The following is a 21,043-nucleotide window of genomic DNA, read 5'->3' on the forward strand; positions in this document are numbered from 1 at the left end:
TTGTGGAAGCCGGTGTATCGCTGGCCTCAATCAATATTTGGTGGAGGCAGTTATATCGCACCCTTCAATCAGTATTTTGTGGAAGCAGGTACAGTACAGACCAAAAGTTTGGACACACCTTCTCATTCAAAGAGTTTTCTTTATTTTCATGACTATGAAAATTGTAGATTCACACTGAAGGCATCAAAACTATGAATTTTATATATATAATTAGGACCAACCTGGGTAAGGTTATTTTAATAATCTATTTACAAATGCCTAATTAGGCAGAAAACCTATCTTGACCCAGGTTTTAAAACTTCACTTTTATTAGTATAGTTCTAAAAAGATATATATATTTTATTTTATATTATATTATAGATGGATGCAACATGCACCCTTTATTGAACTGAAACAACCTAGGAATGAAAAATTAAAAATACAATGCACCTCAACTCTATTAGTGAAGATACTGCACTAAATTAAAGGGAGAGAGATGTGCACTATCTCTCAATGATTGTCCCTTATAAACAAAGTGCTACTGTGGCACACTGCCATCACACCGTCCGCATTGATGCTTCACAACCGGTTGCTGCCCATTTGCCCCTGAAGAAGCCAGAATTCTGGCGAAACATGTCGGGGGGCAGTCTTAGATTTTAACTGCTCTGCACCTCCTCATTGTTACCAACACCTAACGGTGATGGTGTTGGTGTAGTTCAAATTTTCAGTGCACTGTGGCACATGTTGCTGGACACTGAATCCCTGGTGCGGTTCAGCCAATCTAGCTTGTGAACCAAGTCCACAACCAATGTAACACACACATAGTGGTTTGTGTTTTGTTCTCACACCACTTCAGTAGGCTGTCTAAACATCATTTTCAGTGTGAAGCATCAATGCGGACGGTGTGATGGCAGTGTGCCACAGTAGCACTTTGTTTATAAGGGACAACCATTGAGAGATAGTGCACATCTCTCTCCCTTTAATTTAGTGCAGTATCTTCACTAATAGAGTTGAGGTGCATTGTATTTTTAATTTTTCATTCCTAGGTTGTTTCAGTTCAATAAAGGGTGCATGTTGCATCCATCTATAATATAATATAAAATAAAATATATATATCTTTTTAGAACTATACTAATAAAAGTGAAGTTTTAAAACCTGGGTCAAGATAGGTTTTCTGCCTAATTAGGCATTTGTAAATAAAACTATGAATTAACACATGTGGAATTATATACATAACAAACAAGTGTGAAACAACTGAAAATATGTCATATTCTAGGTTCTTCAAAGTAGCCACCTTTTGCTTTGATTACTGCTTTGCACACTCTTGGCATTCTCTTGATGAGCTTCAAGAGGTAGTCCCCTGAAATGGTTTTCACTTCACAGGTGTGCCCTGTCAGGTATAATAAGTGGGATTTCTTGCCTTATAAATGGGGTTGGGACCATCAGTTGCGTTGAGGAGAAGTCAGATGGATACACAGCTGATAGTCCTACTGAATAGACTGTTAGAATTTGTATTATGGCAAGAAAAAAGCAGCTAAGTAAAGAAAAATGAGTGGCCATCATTACTTTAAGAAATGAAGGTCAGTCAGTCAGCCGAAAAATTGGGAAAACTTTGAAAGTAAGGGCTATTTGACCATGAAGGAGAGTGATGGGGTGCTGCGCCAGATGACCTGGCCTCCACAGTCACCGGACCTGAACCCAATCGAGATGGTTTGGGGTGAGCTGGAACGCAGAGTGAAGGCAAAAGGGCCAACAAGTGCTAAGCATCTCTGGGAACTCCTTCAAGACTGTTGAAAGACCATTTCAGGGGACTACCTCTTGAAGCTCATCAAGAGAATGCCAAGAGTGTGCAAAGCAGTAATCAAAGCAAAAGGTGGCTACTTTGAAGAACCTAGAATATGACATATTTTCAGTTGTTTCACACTTGTTTGTTATGTATATAATTCCACATGTGTTAATTCATAGTTTTGATGCCTTCATAGTCATGAAAATAAAGAAAACTCTTTGAATGTGAAGGTGTGTCCAAACTTTTGGTCTGTACTGTATATAGAACCGTCTTAATCAGTATTTTGTAGAAGCAGGTATATCCCACCCCTCAATCAGTATTTTGCAGAAACAGGTATATAGAACACCTTAATCAATATTTTGTGGAAGCAGGTATATCGTACACCTCAATCTGTATTTTGTGGAAGCAGTTATATCAAAGCCCTTAATCAGTATTTTGCGGTTGCAGGTATATTGCACCCCTCAATCTGTATTTTGTGGAAGCAGGTACATAAAACCCCTTAATCAGTATTTTATGAAAGCAGGTATATCGCACCCCTCAATCAGTATTTTGTGTAAGCAGGTATATAGAACCACTTAATCAGTATTTTGCGGTTGCAGGTATATCGCACCCCTCAATTAGTATTTTGTGGAAACAGGTATATAGAACCCCTGAATCAAGCAAGTAAATCGCTCCCCTCAATCAGTATTTTCTGGAAGCAGGTATATCGCATACTTCAATCAGCATTTTGTGAAAGCAAGGATATAGAACCCCTTGATCAGTATTTGGCAGAAGCAGGTATATCACACCTGTCAATCAGTATTTTATGGAAACAGGCATATAGAACACCAGAATCAATATTTGGTGGAAGCAGGTATATCGCACCCCGCAATCATTATTTTGTGTAAGCCGGTGTATCGCAGGCCTCAATCAATATTTGGTGGAAGCAGGTATATCACACCCCTCAATCATTATTTTGTGGAAGCAGGTATATCAAACCCCTTAATCAGTATTTTGTGGAAGCAGGTATATCATACCCCTCAATCAGTATTTTGTGGAAACAGGCATATAGAACACTCTTTATCAGTATTTTGTAGAAGCAGGTATATCCCACCCCTTAATCAGTATTTTGCGGAAAACAGGTATATAGAACACCTGAATCAATATTTGGTGGAAGTGTAGTGTCCCACTAGGTAGGGGTGGGCACTTCACAAGGGTCAATTGGGTCACGTGTTACTCCTACTCCTAAGGGACAGTAATATTATATTTGACCATATACTTTAATGTATTTTCTATGTGTTTTTACATGTATTGTTCCTCTGTGACATGCATAGCAGGCCTATTAGGGTGTAGTTAGGCATCCTAAACACTAGAGGGAGATAGGGAGCCCCTAGTATAAATGTTCAGTCCCAGACAGGGAGGAGTTAGTCTGTAGTCAGGAGTCTGTGGATACAGAAGTGAGAGGGCATCTTAGCCAGAGATATGCTGAGGGCCTCCTCCTGACATGCAGCTGGATAGTCCAGGCTGCTAGTTGCTACCAGGAGGCTAGTGAAGAATTATAGCCTGCCTGTTGATAAAGTGAGCCACAGTTAGCTCAGAAGATTACCCCAGAAGAAGAGATGTACCTCCTGATGGAAACCTGCAGACACCCACCAACCAAGCGGTGCCAGTACAACCAGCTCAGATAAGTAAGCTGATGGGCAGAGGTACTATAAAGTGAGAGCAAGGGTCAATACGGGAGGAAGATTATTTACCAAGGATTAAAGCCAGCATTTAGGCATCCGGGCCTTGGGATACAGCCAGCCAGAATAGGTGAGATAGTGCAGCCTGGTCTGTGAAGCATTAATTGTGTACCCTCCGAGTATCTTGCAAGATTATACCTGCCATTATTGAAAGTAAGCCTGCTTGTGAAATATATGATAAAAGAGACTGCATCATTACCAACTGTATGTACAAAGTTTGGACTGTTTAAAGTAAAGCAAAGTTTGGTTCACTATACCACCTGTGTACCTCACTTATTGCTACTGGAAACCAGTGTGCCACCGTTACAGGCACTGGCGTCACGATCCTTAAAGAGACCTTGCCCCAGGCACTCAAAACACCTGCAACATCCAGGGCACCTCATCCACCATCAGGCCTGGTCCCTACATCCAGAGTGTGCCCCAGAGGAACTTTGTGTCAGCCTCTCCTTCACTGTCGCATGCCTGCCCACGGTTCTCCTATGAACAGTGAGTAAACCTTGATTGCCCATAACCGTGACCTCACTTCGCAATACCCTGCAGGTCTGGCGTGCTGCATAAGCAGGCATATCGCACTCCTCAATCTGTATTTTGTGGAAGCAGGTATATCAAACCCTTTAATCAGTATTTTGTGGAAGCAGTTATATCGCACCCCTCAATCAGTATTTTGTGGAAGCAGGTATATTGAATCCCTTAATCAGTATTTTGTAGAAACAGGTATATCGCTCCCCTCAATCAGTATTTTGTGGAGATAGATAAATAGAACTCCTGAATCAATATTTGATGGAAGAGGGTATATCACACCCCTCAATCAGTATTTTGTGGAAGCCGGTGTATTGCAGGCCTCAATCAATATTTGGTGGAAGCAGGTATATCACACCCCTCAATCAGTATTTTGTGGAAGCAGGTATATAGAACCCCTTAATCAGTATTTTGTATAAGCAGGTATATTGCACCCCTCAATCAGTATTTTGTGGAAACAGATATATAGAACCCCTAAATCAATATTTGGTGGAAGCGGGTATATCGCACCCCTCAATCATTTTTTTTGCGGCGCAACAGGTATATCACACCCATTGCAAATAGTTGTTCCAATAATGCTTGTCCCTCTATATAACTGCGTTATTGCAGCAGAACAACACACAACTGCTGCACAATACACTATACTATGTTAGAAAGTATATTATAGGCATATCACACCCCTCAATCAGTTTTTTTGGGGGAAACAGGTATATCACACCAGTTGCAATTAGTTATTCCAATTGCTTTTGTCCCTCTATATAGCTGTGGCATCGCAGCAGAACCTCACACAACTGTTGCATAATACAAATGCACTATAATATACTTTCTATGTTAGAAAGTATATCACACCCCTCAGTATATCACACCTATCGATAGCACATCTATACCAGTCCTTAAAAGGACTTTTGTGGCGCTATTAGCTAGCGTTTGGTGTCCTAACAGTCTACCTGCTCAACAAAGCAACTTCTCCCTACATTGGCAAAACATAGAATGTAAAATGGCTGCCAGATCGGGTTCTGTTATAGGGTGGGGCTGTGTCCATGTGTTGAAGCGTCTCAATTGGCTGTCCTGTCCCACCTGATGGATGTGTCATGGGTCAAAGTTTGGAGAAATGCAAAACAATATGGCGCATGTGAACATCGCCATATGTTCGCATGTTCGGCGAATCGTGAACGAGCAAAGTTCGTCGTGAAACGACCGCCGAGCGAACAGCAAGCCCATATCTCCCTACTAAGCCAAGACCCCTCATCAGGCGAGTTGGAATGGATTATTCTTTTTTGTTATATATTTTTATTATTGTCATAATTTTTATCTGACAATACAATACAAATTTTCTACTGTTTATAAGTGAGCAGTGCAACAAGTGTATTTTAGCGCGTCAACAACATTGTATGATATTATTTGGTTGCACCTAGGGGACACCCTATTACGTCTGTGTTTTTTTGTTTTGTTTTGTTTTTTCAAAAAAAAAAAAAATTCTACAATTTCTATATGGTCAAAGAACTTAAATAAGGATATTTTAGTGCATGATCAGCAGTTTGTATATTTTGGTTGCCCCCAGGGGACGTCCCATTGTGCTTTGGTTTTAAGTTTTTTCAAAACCCTGTTTCAATTTTTGTAGTTTATACTTGTGAAATAAGTATATTTTAGTTATCAGCAGCAGTGTCTAGTATACTGTATTTTGGTCGCATCCAAAAATCAATGTAATAGAGTTGTGTACCTGACCTTTCATATATTGTAGTGGACTTTGTCTAATTGATTTTTTTTTTTTATTATTGTTGAAAATTGTCTTGTCTTCCAAAAAATCCATATGCCTGCCTACCAAATCATCGCCAAATTATTTTCAGTTGTCAGTTTAGGAACAAATGTAGGTAGTATGGCTATCCAACACATGAATCTGCATCACAAGCTCACATGGGTATATCCAGTTGTGTGTCTGACCAGCTGATTTTTGTTCCTGAAACGCTGCTGATTTTAACCTTTTCACCTGAAAGCATGAAATCTGCGATGAAAATTTGAGGTATAAATTGCTCAAGTGCAATTTCCGCTGGCGATTTTTTCTTGTACACGTGAATGAGAATTGCTAAAAACAAATTCACTTTACTAGTAATGTACAACGCTGCAGGTTTGCCGCTTGCCGCAATCTGCAGTGGAAAATCTGGATTGCAGCTAATTAGTCACATATGGATATAGCCAAAAATTGTCGCTGAGTACCTTGTCTTCACCTAAATCGATACAAATTGTTTTGTTTTCTCAAAAATCTGTTCTTTCCAGTGTGCCTGCATATACCAAACCATTGCTGTCCGCAAGCTCTACTTTAATTTTTTTTTCTCTCAAAAAATTGATGAAAATTGTTTGTAATTTTCTTGTCTTCACTAACATTAAGTAAAGTTGTCATCTTCATAAAATTTATGAAAATTGTCTTTCAGTTCCTTGTCTTCAACGATATTATTTAGCATTATCTAGTCTTCCAAAAATCTATTCTCTCCAGTGTGCTAACATACACCAAACCATCTTTGTCTGCAATCTCTACTTTGTCCAAATGAGAATTTCTTTCAAAAAAATTGTCTCCCATCTTTTCTAATCATGTGTGGTGGAGTACGTGAGTCGCATTTTGGAATTGTCGCTGTGTGGCATGGTGCATAATACCATGGACTATCTGGAGCAGCTGTTATGGCCAGCAACAGTACTTGTCTTTCATGGTCCAACGGGTCAGTGTTTAGCACAGCAGTGGTGATGCTGCACCACAGCAATGAGGACAGGTCCTATTGACAACCCCATGTTTGTGACAGTCTGGTTTCCACACCAGACACTTATTCACCTCCTCCCTCCACCTCTGTCTCATCGGGCTTCCCCCTGTCCCCAACAGTAAGAGGGCTGAGTGTTGCTTCCACTCCACCCTCATCTTGCCATATGTGTAAACTGTAGCATTTCCATGCTGTCTTAGAACTGATGAGCCTGGGTGGGAGAGATTGATTGCTAATCTGCATCAAGCAAAAAATTTCCCAGTGGATGACGCTACACCAACAACAACTAAGCAAGGTGGTCAGCAACAGAGGTAGGGACACTATGACTGCGCTGCGTTTGGGGGAAATAGCACATGCTCCATGCGTGACAGACATGGTAAATTTGGTGGTGCAATGCTTTTTTAAAAAAAAGTATCATGCAGAAGGTGCTAGCCATGTCCAGGAGAGTGTCTGTGCATTTCAGCCATTCTTATGTTACTATAAATGCCCTCCTAAACTTGCAGTGATTGAACAGTCTGCCTTTGCACCACTTGATCTGCAATGTTTCATTTTGCTGGAATTCCACTTTCTGTAAGCTGGAGCATCTGCACGAGCCACATAAAGTGGTCAATGATTGCATCATTCACCACAGCAGGGGACATGAGTTCTTTTGAGCTCAGGCAATAGTAGCTCATCAGGGATGCATGTCACATACTGTCACATACTTAGAGGTACCAAATCAGTAAGGACAATGGCAACATCAACCATGTTATCCCACTGAAATTTATATTACAGCAGACAGTCATGCTGATGCAACAAGAGATGGAAGGAAAAAAAGTTTCCACATATTACTCTCCTGACCGCATAGACTTTTGGAGAGGCAGGTTGAAACAGTGGCTGGAACTGGCCCAGTTTGCTATGAGCACACTGGCTTTTTCAGCCTCCAGTGTACTATCAAAGGGGTTTTCACACACCGAAGGTGACAAAATTGTCCTCTCCAAGTGTAGAAAACTTCACATTTGTGAAAATGAAGTATGTATCAGTGAGGATTTTCACACACTTTTGGCTGATGACAATAAATAGATCTACCATTGTCTGCCCATTATGTTCAACACTGTATTCATCCTGCTGCTGCCACCATCACAGTTGCTACCGCCCTACTACTACTCCTACACAGACACACATCTCCTGTCATGTTCCATACTGTGTAGATTCTGCTTCCAAAAAGGGGGATCATTTTAGGACCGTTTGTTCAGAACAAGCCACAGTTTTTTTCACATACCATCTGCCACCAGTAAGACAACATTTTCTAAACTTTTTTTTATTTTAAAAAGCATAATAAATCCAATAGCTCACTGTGTTTTTAAACAGGCTGTTTCTCTGACACTATTTATTGCTTCTGTCTTTGCGTTAAAGAGCTTGAAATGGAAAAAAGAGAGAGGGGGGAAATTTTTTATGAAAGTCAAGGAAGAAAAATCCTGGAAGAGTCCTGGAAGAGTTCAGGGTGTCGCACACTAATCCTGGACATTTTTATTCCCTATGTAGGCAGTTAAAAAATTCACAGATAGTGATATGTGTGTGCTCATATTGTGTAGTATAATTAACATATTGTGTAGTACATTGATATATTCATAATTGGATTCTTTCTTTCTTCTCTTCACTGTTAGACATACACTGAAGGCATCGTTCTCTCTATTTTTTTCTCTTTCTCTCTCTGTTTTCCATTTCTTTCTTTCTTCCTTTCTGTCTTTCTTTCTCATACCCTTCTTACTGATAGATGTGCACCAAATGCCTCTTTCTCTCTCTAGATAACTTTCTTTCTCACATTCTTCTTCCTGCTAGATGTGCACTGAATGCATCTTTCTCTCTCTATTTCTTTCTCACACCCTTCTTACTGTTAGACGTACACTGAAGGCATTCATCATTTATGTTCAGATAATTCTTTATTGGTGTTTTCATTCTGTTTAAACAGTTGACAATGTTTTCTCGTATAGACACATTTTGACAGTAATGACAGTTGAGATCACCAGGATAATAGATGTTTTAATCTTTTTCATTTTATGTCAATTTGCCTAATAACTGTTTTCTAATTTGACAGCTTTATAGTGCAATTATTGAAAATATAGTTTCCTATAAATCACCAACATAATAATAGTAAGATTTCTGTCCCACTGTTAAGGAGTCAGGAGGAAAATTAAACGGGGCTGTAAGATTAAATGAACCCCTCAAGAATAAACTGAAAGAGTGAAAGTAAACAGCATTTTGATGAAAAGACACACTAGGGGGCACTGTTGTTATTTAACGAAAATTCACAAAGCCCCTGATAATACAACTACTGAAATGTTTCTATGAAAATAACTAATTTCCCTTACACATTCAGACTAAGATATCACATATAAATCAAAGCAACTTAAGAAGTCAAATGCTTATTTTGTTTTGAAGGAAGTTGCTCCAATTCTAAGAAACTAAAATCCACGAGGTTGGACTAAAGTCGTGCTAGTATTCTAGTATTCAGTCTATATTCTTTCATCTGCAAAATATTAAGAGAAAGATTTATTGTATAGCAATGGCTTATTTATAATTAGTTTGTGTCGTCTTCATAACTTCAAGTGACTCTAGCTATACTAAATGAAGGAGAGCCAGGTAGTGCAGGAAAGCAATTAAGATAACACCGATGTCTGTCAAAGTTATTTACTCATGTCCATATATTGATACAGACCGAATGGATATGGTTAACATATTTCTACTCATCAGTGCACTGAATGTTTAATTTCTATCTAATGTGAAGATAACAAAAAAAAGCACACATACATAATAGGAGCTCCATAAACAAACCATAAATATGGGTGCTACCAACATATACACTCCAAAAATTGCAACACCACACAACAATCCTAAAGGGGAAAATATAATTTTAAATTAACCATGTAAAAAACATTTTAAAAAAATCTTAAAAACTAAACCCATATCCACATGGAACAAGATGCCATGGTGGAAAAAATTCACACAAATATATAAAGGAATCATATGCACAGTATAAGCCAATAACAAAACAACCCTAAAGCAGCACTTTGTGAGGCAATACTACGCTGGTACCCAAGTAAGAAAAATAATGGCAACTGACACCCCAATGTTGTTTCGCTGCAGCTTTTTCTGGGGAGTACTAGCGCATAGTGCTGCTTTGAGGGGGGGTTTATTAGTTTATACTGTGCATGTCATTCTTTTATATACTTGTAAATTTATTTTCTACCATGGAATCTTGTTCTATGTGGATATGGGTCTGTGGTTTTTAATATTGTTTATGTTTTTAATGTGATTAAAGAAAGATGATGATATCTTTGCCCATAAGATTGTTTTATTGTATGTCATTACAATTTTTTCAAGTAAAAATAATTTAAAGGGGGTTACATAATAAAGGCAATGAACCAGTGAACAAAAATCAGCATATAAGACGTTAAGAACTTCATAAGTGTGGTGTCATGCATGAGCCATTTTTATGGGTTTTGCTTTAGCCAAAACCAGAAGTGGATCCAGCAGGAATGAGAAGTGGAAGCCCTTCCTTTATATTTCTCATTCCCTTTCAACCCACTTGTGGCTTTGGCTCAACAAATGCATCTGCATCAAAAACTGCCACAAGAACTGATACAAAAAAGCCATGTGTGCCACCACCAAAAAAAAGTTGCCAATAACATTCGCTAAGTACCTGTCTATGTACCAGATCAGTAGGGACATATTTTTCCAAGCAGAAATTATCTAGGGTCTTTTGCTATCAGTCACTTTATGTTGTGACTTTTACATACAGTGCTACATGAAATAAATAAAAAATTAGACTTATGAATTCCAAATTCCCATATTTATAGACTAATACTGTAGGTGCTATGACCTACGGATGAAATATTGCTTTAACAAGAACATATATTAAAAATAATAAATAAAATATGACCTCAGATGTGTTGATTATGCAATTAAATAGGAATATCAAGGCCCAAGTTTGGATCAATATCTACATCAAGTATAGATCATAGAAGTTTTTAATGAATGTTTTTAATAATTTAATAAACTTAGTAAAATTTAGTAAATCTAATAGAAATGATACACAAATTAAACAGAACATAAAAATAAGACACATTACTAGCACAAGCCTTGTTATATTATTCACTAATAAACAGCATTGTGTTATAGGAATAACTCCTGTGTTTATTACAAATAAGTGTTTAATAAATGGCAGCATGAGGTAAAAGGTATGTCTGGAGACAGCGTCTGATGTGGCTAAAATGCTAATGTTCTTCATGTCGAGACATAAAGTCTGGTTCATATCTGCAGTAATATGATTAGAACTATATAATTCTTAGTAAGTTTACAAAACAGGAGCAAAGCACATTATCCTGCTCGTGTCTCGCAATGCAGAACACACAAAACCAGACACTGGTTACATTGAATTGTATCCTTCAGGCTTCAAGTACACATAGTTTTTGTAGCATTTTTTTCATGTGGCTTTTTTTTTATTTTTATACATTTTGTATTTATGGGAAAACATGAAAATTATGTCAGGCCTAAAACCAGGATGTGATTTGAAAAGAAACGACATTCACAAAAAAATTTTTTGGACTTACAGCGAACATCTGGCTACAATGTTGTTTTTTTGAAGGGGGGGCAAAAAAATTAGTTTTTTGAAAAAAATGGTAGTTTAAATGGTGGCTTACAAAAAAAAACCACTTGTAATGTAGATGTTCTGTAGTGTTCCTGAGAACCTTGTGGCAAAATTGCACACATTCAAAAACTGCATTGCGAAACCAAGAGAATTCACAGTAAACCTGTGTAGTTTTTGCTGTGTAGCACAAGCACTACTTATTCAGAACATTAGATAGGTAGGTAACTAGATAAATGAATAACAGATTGCTCATTAGATATTTAGATAGGTAAGTAATCAGTCAGATAGACAGAAAGATATATACACAGACATAGATAGATAGATAGATAGATAGATATGAGATAGATATGAGATAGATAGATATATAGATAGATAGATAGATAGATAGATAGATAGATAGATATGAGATAGATTAGATGGATGATAGATAGTAGATAGATTATTGACACTTGACGATAGACAGATTTACATAGATAGATGGATAAATAATAGAAGATAGATAGATAGATAATAGAAGATAAATGATAGATAGATAGATAGATAGATAGATGATAGAAGATAGTCTTCCTCTATACTTATATTAGCGCCCACAGTTATTAATATTTGGTAAAGCTTTTCTTGGCAAGCATCACATTAATGTTAAAGATCTTAAACTGATCTCGTAGAGGTATCTAGATGCTCAGGTGGGCTTCAGCTCTGCTACATCATTATATTTGCATAAGGAATGTTGTAGTTATTAGAACTAATCTGGAAATTCAAAAATCCCTTCTATTTATTAATTTTCTGTGACTGTGTTGAATGCATATGGGCTGAAGCCTTGGAATTTGCTGCCATAATGGAAAAATGTGGGGAAAAACAGCCTCACCTTTAGAAAAGCAAATTACAGTAACTAATTGTATCTACGAAAGCAAAGGTGCCTCCACTCCTCGTGCCGCCTGCTTCCAGTCACTTCACCCTCATATCATTCTGTATGTCTAGGAGTACACATAGTGTAATATACCATGATATATTGTCGGATACTGCTATAGGCAAACATGTTGCCTTTGTGCTTAACTTCACTGAAAATGTAATATTGTTTTATACAGTAGATGAATTCCTTTAGAGTTAGGCCTCATTCACCTATGTGATAAAATGACATATGGTAGAGCAACAAACTGCGATACTTTGCATTTTTAAGCAAAAAGTCTCACTCTGCGATAGATTACCATAGAGCACAATGGTAAAACAAAATACCTTTTACCAGTAAGCTATAAAAGTTCCTTTAATACAATTCTTCCATTTATTTCACTTTTTTATTTTTCTGAAATTCTATAGCGCACAAAAATGTACAAAAAGATTCAAAACACCATTTAACAATTCTATATAAAGCCGTACACAGCCTATACTTTTTTTGCTGTTTTTAGGACATGTTATACAATTTGTCTTCTGTAAAGCACAATGTTAAAAAATATACATAAAAATATAAATAAGGCCTCATGCACACGACTGTTGTTTGGGTCCGCATCCGAGACGCCGTTTTGGCCGCATCTGTGGCTCCGTTTCGCAGCCCCGCTGAAAAAATATAACATGTCCTATTCTTGTCCGCGCTTTGCAGACAAGAATAGGCATTTATATTGCCGGCGCCCGTTCCGTTCCGCAAAAGGCAACACGGGCGGCTTCCGTTTTTTGCTGATCCGCGGTTTGTGGACCGCAGAAAATGGAACGGTCGTGTGCATGAAGCCTAAGGTGGGAAAAATACTGTAGGAATAAAGATGTAGGCAGTGCTATTTTCCCATGCATTCAATAAAGTTTGTACTTCTCCAGTGAGGCGAGATATTTTAGGTTGAACATGAATATCTTGTTGCATTCACCTTATTGAGCATGCACTATATATATATATACACTTAAACACTTTACAAAGCTATTTTGTCAGCTATAACGTCAGGCTGACACAACTACAGGAATGATAATATAATTACTAAGAGTAAGTAAATGAGAATAATATGAAATACATTATTGAACAGAACCGTGCAAAACAGGGAAAAGACAATGGCGTCAATTGTATCGCCGCATTATAAGGATTAGGTTGCAACAAGTGATCATGAAGGTAGATAACACTGTAAAGGCTCTTTTCATGTAGCATAAAGGGTCAGCATACTTTAGTGGATTCCGTTTTTTTTTTTTTACTCTAGGAATTTTAATCAAGATATTATCAGAGGCAGATTGGAGATGCTTCTGTGTGTTCAATTGTGAACCAAAAACGGCTATCTTGTCCTAATGCTGTGTAAGCAATCTGCTTATGGATATGCCTAGTAACGCCTATATGGATAGAGTGCTATGTGTAGTTTATTACAATCAAATAGAATCAAAAAAATGCATACATATATAAAAAACAATAGACATGCAGTCAGTGCTGAACAAAGTTTGCGAATAATATGTATTAAATATATATTTGATTGGCTGCTTATGTCACTGTTCATATTAATCTCACAAAAGCCTGCCTCATAGCGGGTATTATTCATGACTGTACATGTTTTAATTTCTTTTATTTATTGTATAGATAGACACACAGAGATAGATAGATAGATAAACAGACTGACAGATAAAAGATACTTTTTTGGTTTATAGGGGTGTAAATTCTGACAAGCTACACATTAATAAATTGTGCTGTCACAAGAAAAATCTTCAATATATATAGAAAATGAGAATAATATACATCCTTTTAATTGCTATAAGTAACATCTCTAAAGATACGGTTATATATCGCCAGTAGATTGGCATTCCTCAGCACTACAAGCCAGCACAGGTATCCTTCAGGTTCACGTTAATTCAACAGTTCATAAGTTATTATCTCCATTTTTTTGCCTGTTGTAAATTGTCGTACAGTATGTAAACTAGAAATATCAGCAACAGTGCAGATAACATTTTACATGCCAGATCAGTCCTGTATCTACACATCCATTCTTCATACCATTGACAGGGAATGTATTAATGGGAAGGATATGCCACTCAGTACACTGGGCCCATTGTTGTCTCTGGAATGATTAAGAGTGATACGTACTAAGCCAGGTGCTTCACAGTCACAAAGACTACATCAGGAGCTGTCAATCTCCAGCTACACTGAAGAAAAATGTCATTTTAAACATGAAGCTACATTCTGTAATACAGACTAAGAGTAAAAAAATGTACAATTATTTTATTGTACACTTTCCCCAAAACAGACAGTTACTTCCTGTTCTATGCCATGTCTCTAATCGACACCAGCACGTGAAGGTGCAACAGTACTGAGTGGTGCATGAATTTGTAAGTATCCAGTATTATTCAGAATTAACGACTATCCAGTATATTCCATTTTTTAGGTTAAAGAGACACTTCCATCAAAATGTCTTTATCACGTATTAAATATTTTATTTTCTGATTACAAATTTTTAATTCTATTTACTGAACATGATTATGGGGGCAGCCATCTTGCCTGAGGGGTATTCTCATGACGCCGTTTAATACTTACCTGCTCCCGGCGCGCTGTCCACTTCCTGGTTTCGGCACTCGGCAGGGGGCGGGCTCCATCTTGATTGATGTCTTCTCCCGGCCGGGCCGCGCGCTGTACTGAACGCGCACGCCGAGACCGCGCATGTGCCCTGGTGACTTCTTCCTGGCAAGTATACTATACTGGCCAGGAAGAAATCACCATAGCGCATGCGCGGTCTCGGCGTGCGCGTTCAGTACAGCGCGCGGCCGGCCAGGAGAAGATAAGAAGTCGTCTGCGCACGCGCGGCCACCGCGATTCTTGAGAAGAGCGGTGGCCCTAACCAGGGGAGACGGAAGACAACAGTCAGGTAAGTATAGGTTTATTTTCTTCTAAGGGGTGGGAATTTTTTAATTAAATATATTTAGAAAAATGATCACTGTTAAATCATTAACAGATTTAACAGTGATCATTAAGATGATAATACCCCTTTAACAGCATTTAGAAAGCATTAAGAAAATTTATTTACGGCAGCCACATGGTCCATAGACACAATGGTCAGGAGGGGACCTCGTTGACTTCTATGGGAGAGTTTTCTAGGCTTGCTCTGTGTCCTGTACAGAGGTCATTGTACAAGGGAAGACTAGATAAGCTCTGACAATCACTGTGAATGGTGAATCCATTCTTATCTATACTCAGAGGTGATATCATTACAGGCAGGATTAGAATGACAGATAAGCAGGCAGTAAAGGGATCTGTACAGACCAAGAAGTGCTGCCAATTATTAGGCTTAGTGGCCAGTGCGAAAACTGAAGGATTCTATTGTTTTTGGTTTATTATAGATATTGAGATGGGAAATTAAAATTAACATCACCAAAAATATGTTTAATATAAAAACATTAATTAAACGACAGGTAATTTTTGGATGACACTTTCCTTTTAACTACCTATATGTGTATATTCTATGCCATTTTTTTAAATATAAAAATGGGTGGATGTTTTCTGCATATACTTAAAGTCACTCCACATATTCTGCTTTCTGCTTTGGCTTTTTAGTGTACCTTCCTCCTCACTTGTATACCAGGTAGTCTCACTTAGCTCTCTCAGTCAGACCATAACTGTGATCAGACACAGCCCCTCTGTGGAGACTCCATTAGAGCATCATGCATTACATTAATCGATAGGTCTATCAAGAGAACAATAGAGCGACAGGCCTATCAAGAGTACAATGGAAGGTCACTACCATTTGAATTCTGCACCCACTATTATTATGAAGATTACTCTACAGATAAAATCTTCTCCCCACAGGAACAATAAACTGACAAATGATAACATATCTATATTAAGAGATCTTGTGTTGAGGGCTACAGAAGGACATTATTTTGGATTTAATTTTCAGCGGCATAGTACTGCTGAAATTAATAACAAAAACAGAGAAAAGTTCTACATAAAGTGATTTTTTTTATGAATACTGAGCTGGAAAAATAGCACATTCCAATGAAAGTGTTTGTTTAAGGAATTTTTTACTCTTTCCAGCTAGTTCAGATATGGTCACAATACTATACTCAATCTCATACTAAAATAAAGGATCTTAAATAGGGCCTATAGCAGGAGAAGTCCCTTGTTTTTAATTAATACAAACATTTAAAAAAAAAAATAATAATAATACTGTAAATAAAACTAGTAAAAAATAAAAAATAAAAAAAAATCTATTTTTAAGTTGCCATTCATCTTCCTTGAAGGCTCCGATCATGCTCAGCCCTGGAGACATTGCATTCCTACAACAATCCCAATAGTTTTCATGTGTTGGCATTTCCAATTTTCTGTTCCATGAATAGAACATAAAAAGGCAACATGATGGCAGTGACGGATCTGTCACAGAATGGACACAAACCGTGGCCCGATGGATCATTGTGTGATTGTTTCCAGTATTTTTGATAGAATATAATACAGATGATCCTAACCAAGCCTCCAACACAGTAATATTTCAGTTATTTGTTCCATATTTTTCCAAATATCTTTGGGGGGAGTTTTTTCCTAACAGCTAGTTTAAGCATGGTTACAATTAGTGTTGAGTGAATCGAAGAATCTGAAGTGGAATTTGATCTGAATTTTGATTCTCCACAAAGCTGAATTTCCTCATGCTTCGTGGTAATAAATAAATTTTCCCTGAAATGCCGATAAACTAAAAAAAAAATCAAACTCACCTCGTCCATTTGTGCATGAAGAAGCCACCGAGGTCATCTTGATTGAAGATAGTGCACAAAATCTCGTGCGCAGTGGTGTATAAAGGCGACACGCCAGCCGGCATGATCACGTCATCACGTCGCCGCACTAGGTTTCGCGTGGTATCTTTAATCAAGATGGTGGCAGCCTCTATGCGATCAAATGGATAAGGTGAGTTTTTTTTTTTACCAGATTAACCCCTGAAAGGCCTCAATGTTAATCTTAGATGCCGTGATCAATGGTGAACATGGCATCTGAGGGGTTCAATGACGTTGTTCCCCGTCATCCCCCCCCCGCTACATAAGAAAGAAATGCGCTTCATGACGAAGTAATTTGTCAGGAAGCAAATTTGTCTGTGAAATACAGCAATTTTTCAATAACTTTGCTCATCTCTAGTTACAATACTGCCTACATGTCACAGTATTGGACTGCATATAAATCACTCACTATTTCATATTTTTTTAAGTAGTATTTTTTTGAGTAGAGTATACTGGGACCTCCTTCTTTCCTAAAAATTATTCGAAACACGGTCTATCAACCTTTCTGACACTGATGAATTCTAGGACGAAGTGTCTATATTCTGTGTCCATTTTGCAAGAAATAAATAGAATGCTGAATTGAACATTGTTCGCTTCATAAAAGCTGCCACATCCAGTATATAAATTTGAAGAGCAGCTTCAGAGAATTATCATATTAATACTGTTGAATTAAATTCTTAAATCTCTTCTGATCAGAAGTCGGCATTCTTTGAAAATATGCAATAAAAAGACAATAATATATTTTACAGCAGTAAGCTTTTACAGTTTTGGAAATGTTAAGCTACAGAGAGCCCAAAAGGGGAATATATAGGTACATTATTGAATACCAACCTATTTCTTAAGTCCCCATTTTGTATTCTCTCCACTGAACTGCTGAGAGGCATTTCCGAATATCCATCAACCTTTTTGTAAAATATTACTTTCATATCTTAGCTAAGAGTTCCAGATTTCCATGAAAAATATTTCCCATTGGAACTCTAATAAACCATTTATATGTGTGTGTTTCAAATTCTGATCATTATCATTTATATTTAATGCATCAAAATATTCTGAAGTAACCAGAATGAAATATTGCAACAAATAAACCAGTGAAGCAATAATGTGATACCTAACAGTACATAAAATGAATATTGCTTGTATGCCCAAAGTGAGAGAAAAGGCTCAAGTACAAGACATCTCAGATCAGCCAACAGCATCATTTGTCAGCAGGCCAACACTGTAAGTGGAGATGTGGGACAGGAAAATAAGAAGCGCCAACAAACTGGCTTTACGTCATCTTTCAACTTTTTTCCCAAAAAATTTCCATCACGTTGACAGGAGAGACCCAGATGGGAGTCAGAGAGAATACAAATGTGGTGTTATTTACAGCATGGAATGAAACATTCAAGTAAATGATAGGGTATAAATAACATATTAAAATATTCCACAATGGGTGTCTTTACATGGCATCTAAAAATTGTGCAAACTTATAGCAAAGAAAAAAGTAAGTTATAAACATACAGAGGGATTGTCTACTATCCACACCTCTACTGGGACATATTCATACAGCAGATTGGAGCCTCAAACTCAGAAATTCCCAATGCTAACCAAAGCAGAGAGCTTACACGAAGAACTGCTCTCCTTCTGGTGGACCAAGCTGGTTGATGCATTACACCAATGGCTCATTGATTCTTCTGGACCTATGAAATGCTTAAAGTATACTTCCAATGTTGACGGTGCTTTCATCCCCTCCCATAAGTTTAAAGAGGTATTCTGGTTATAGCAAAGTCGTCTTCTATCTCTAATGATGTTTGCTTTTTTATCTCCCTCCAGAAATTTAAATGAGATGGTGGGAGTCGTAAGCCGCTTGATTTAGTAGTCAAGGCTCCCATACAATGTCCAAAGCTCCTCACTCATAGAAGAATATCCACTATTCACAGGACGATATAACAGGTCAACAAGTACTCAATTTAAAGGCTTTTACACAAGCTGAAGAAAACTGCATCGGGGACAAAGGATTGTTAATTTAATCGTTTGTCCCCCATACGGTTTGCACAGATTTGCTGTCAATAAACAATTATTTTTGTAGTTGCACAAATGTTTGGTCATTTGTCAGTTTATCAGTTAGGCGGTTATAAGGGCCAATTACTAGCTAAACAAACGTTCCTATGAATTTAATATGGCCTTAAGTGTCAGACCTTTGCAATGCATCACATCTAACATTTTGGAATAGAAACCTACAGCAATATTTATATCGTTTTTGTAACCCCTTTCCAGCATCCGCTGTTCAGTTGTAATGGCAGCCTCAGGGCTTCTAAAGGCTCCAAGGTCTGCCAAGTTCCTATCAAGTCGCACCTGTGATTCTCCCGAGGACTAAACTATTGCAGTCTAAGGCCTCTTGCACACAACCATATGCCCTCCGTGACATATGGTCTGTGAGCAGGCCATATGTCCCGGAGCGGCATTGATCATGCACATGGAAGTACACAGCATCATAGATTACAATGATGCTGTGGACGTCGGGCCGCCCGCGGGACTATTGTCCTGCACTCATAAGATCACATGAGTGTGGGACAATAGTCCCCTGGGTGGCCTGACGTGCACAGCATCATTGTAATCTATGATGCTGTGTACTCTCGTGCGCACAATCAATGCCGCTCTGGGACATTTGGCCTGCTCACGGACCGTATGTCACGGAGGGCATATGGTCATGTGCAAGAGGCCTAAGGCGTAAGCTATCAAACGATCACATGTTTCCTAGTGGGACTAAGAATACGTGTGAAAAACATAGAAAAGAGTTTTTAAAAACCATAAAAAACTTAATAAGTTATAAAAATTAAAATCACCCCATTTTAAACTTAAAAATAATCAATAAAAAATAAACATCTTTGGAACCACTGTGTCCAAAAATGCAATCCCTATTAAAATATAAAAGTATTTGTCCCATACAGTGAATACCATAATGGAAAAAAACAGTATCAGTGTAAAATACAGATCCCCCAAACACAGCTCTGTAGACGTAATTATAAAAAAGTTACGAGCGTCAGAATATGGCAATGCAAAGAAAATTATTTTTTCAAAGTTTCTTTTCTAAGTATTAAAGCAAAAGAAAAACTATACAAATCTGGTATCGCTCTAATCATACTGGTGGAATTACGATTTTTTTTTTACTAGTTCCACCTCAATTCGAATTTTTTACAGGTTCCCAGTACTTTGTATGCAATAGTAAATTATACCATTAGAAAGTGCAACATGTCCTGCAGAAAACAAGCCCTCAAACAGCTAAGAAAAGATGAAAAGGTTATGGCTCCTGGAAGGCAGGCCGAAAATGGAAAAACAGAAAATTGATGCATCAGGAAGGGCTTAATTCAAGCATTCCAGCACTAAATTTAGTGCTTAGAAATTCAATGTTTTTTTCTATGGAACTGAAGTTTAAGAAATTCACTCATCTTTACTTATTATAATGGCAGGTGGTGTTAGCCATGGTCTTGATGTCTATCAGGATGCTCATAGTATGACAAAGATTGTCCTAAAATCATATTTACAGATATATATAGGAAATTCTAAGTAAGTAAAAACTGTCTCAGGTACAAGAAGTGTCTCCTATGAGAACAAACCATTACCACTCAATAAGTATATTTCAAATCTCTGGATACTTGTGATTTTTATCCAAACCGTTCTAAGAGGTAAGGATGTAATTAATGAAAGACTGTACATGGGCTCTCTGAATGGTAGATGTCAGCTATTGCGTGATGGGCAATCATCAATCATCCATTGTCAGTTATTTCTGTCTCGGTGAGTAAGCCTTTATTTGAAGCATAAAGTAAGAATGCTGCCAGACCACAGGAACAAGCCCTGAGCTGTTTGCAGGTGCTGCTATTCACAGCTGTCAATTAAACCCTTGACATTCCCATAATGGCCAGGAGGCAAAGCATATGCAATTGATACTTTATACACAGAAAAATATCAAAAT

The sequence above is a fragment of the Bufo bufo genome, chromosome 4, assembly GCF_905171765.1.
Source record: "Bufo bufo chromosome 4, aBufBuf1.1, whole genome shotgun sequence".
Classification (NCBI taxonomy): Eukaryota; Metazoa; Chordata; class Amphibia; order Anura; family Bufonidae; genus Bufo; species Bufo bufo.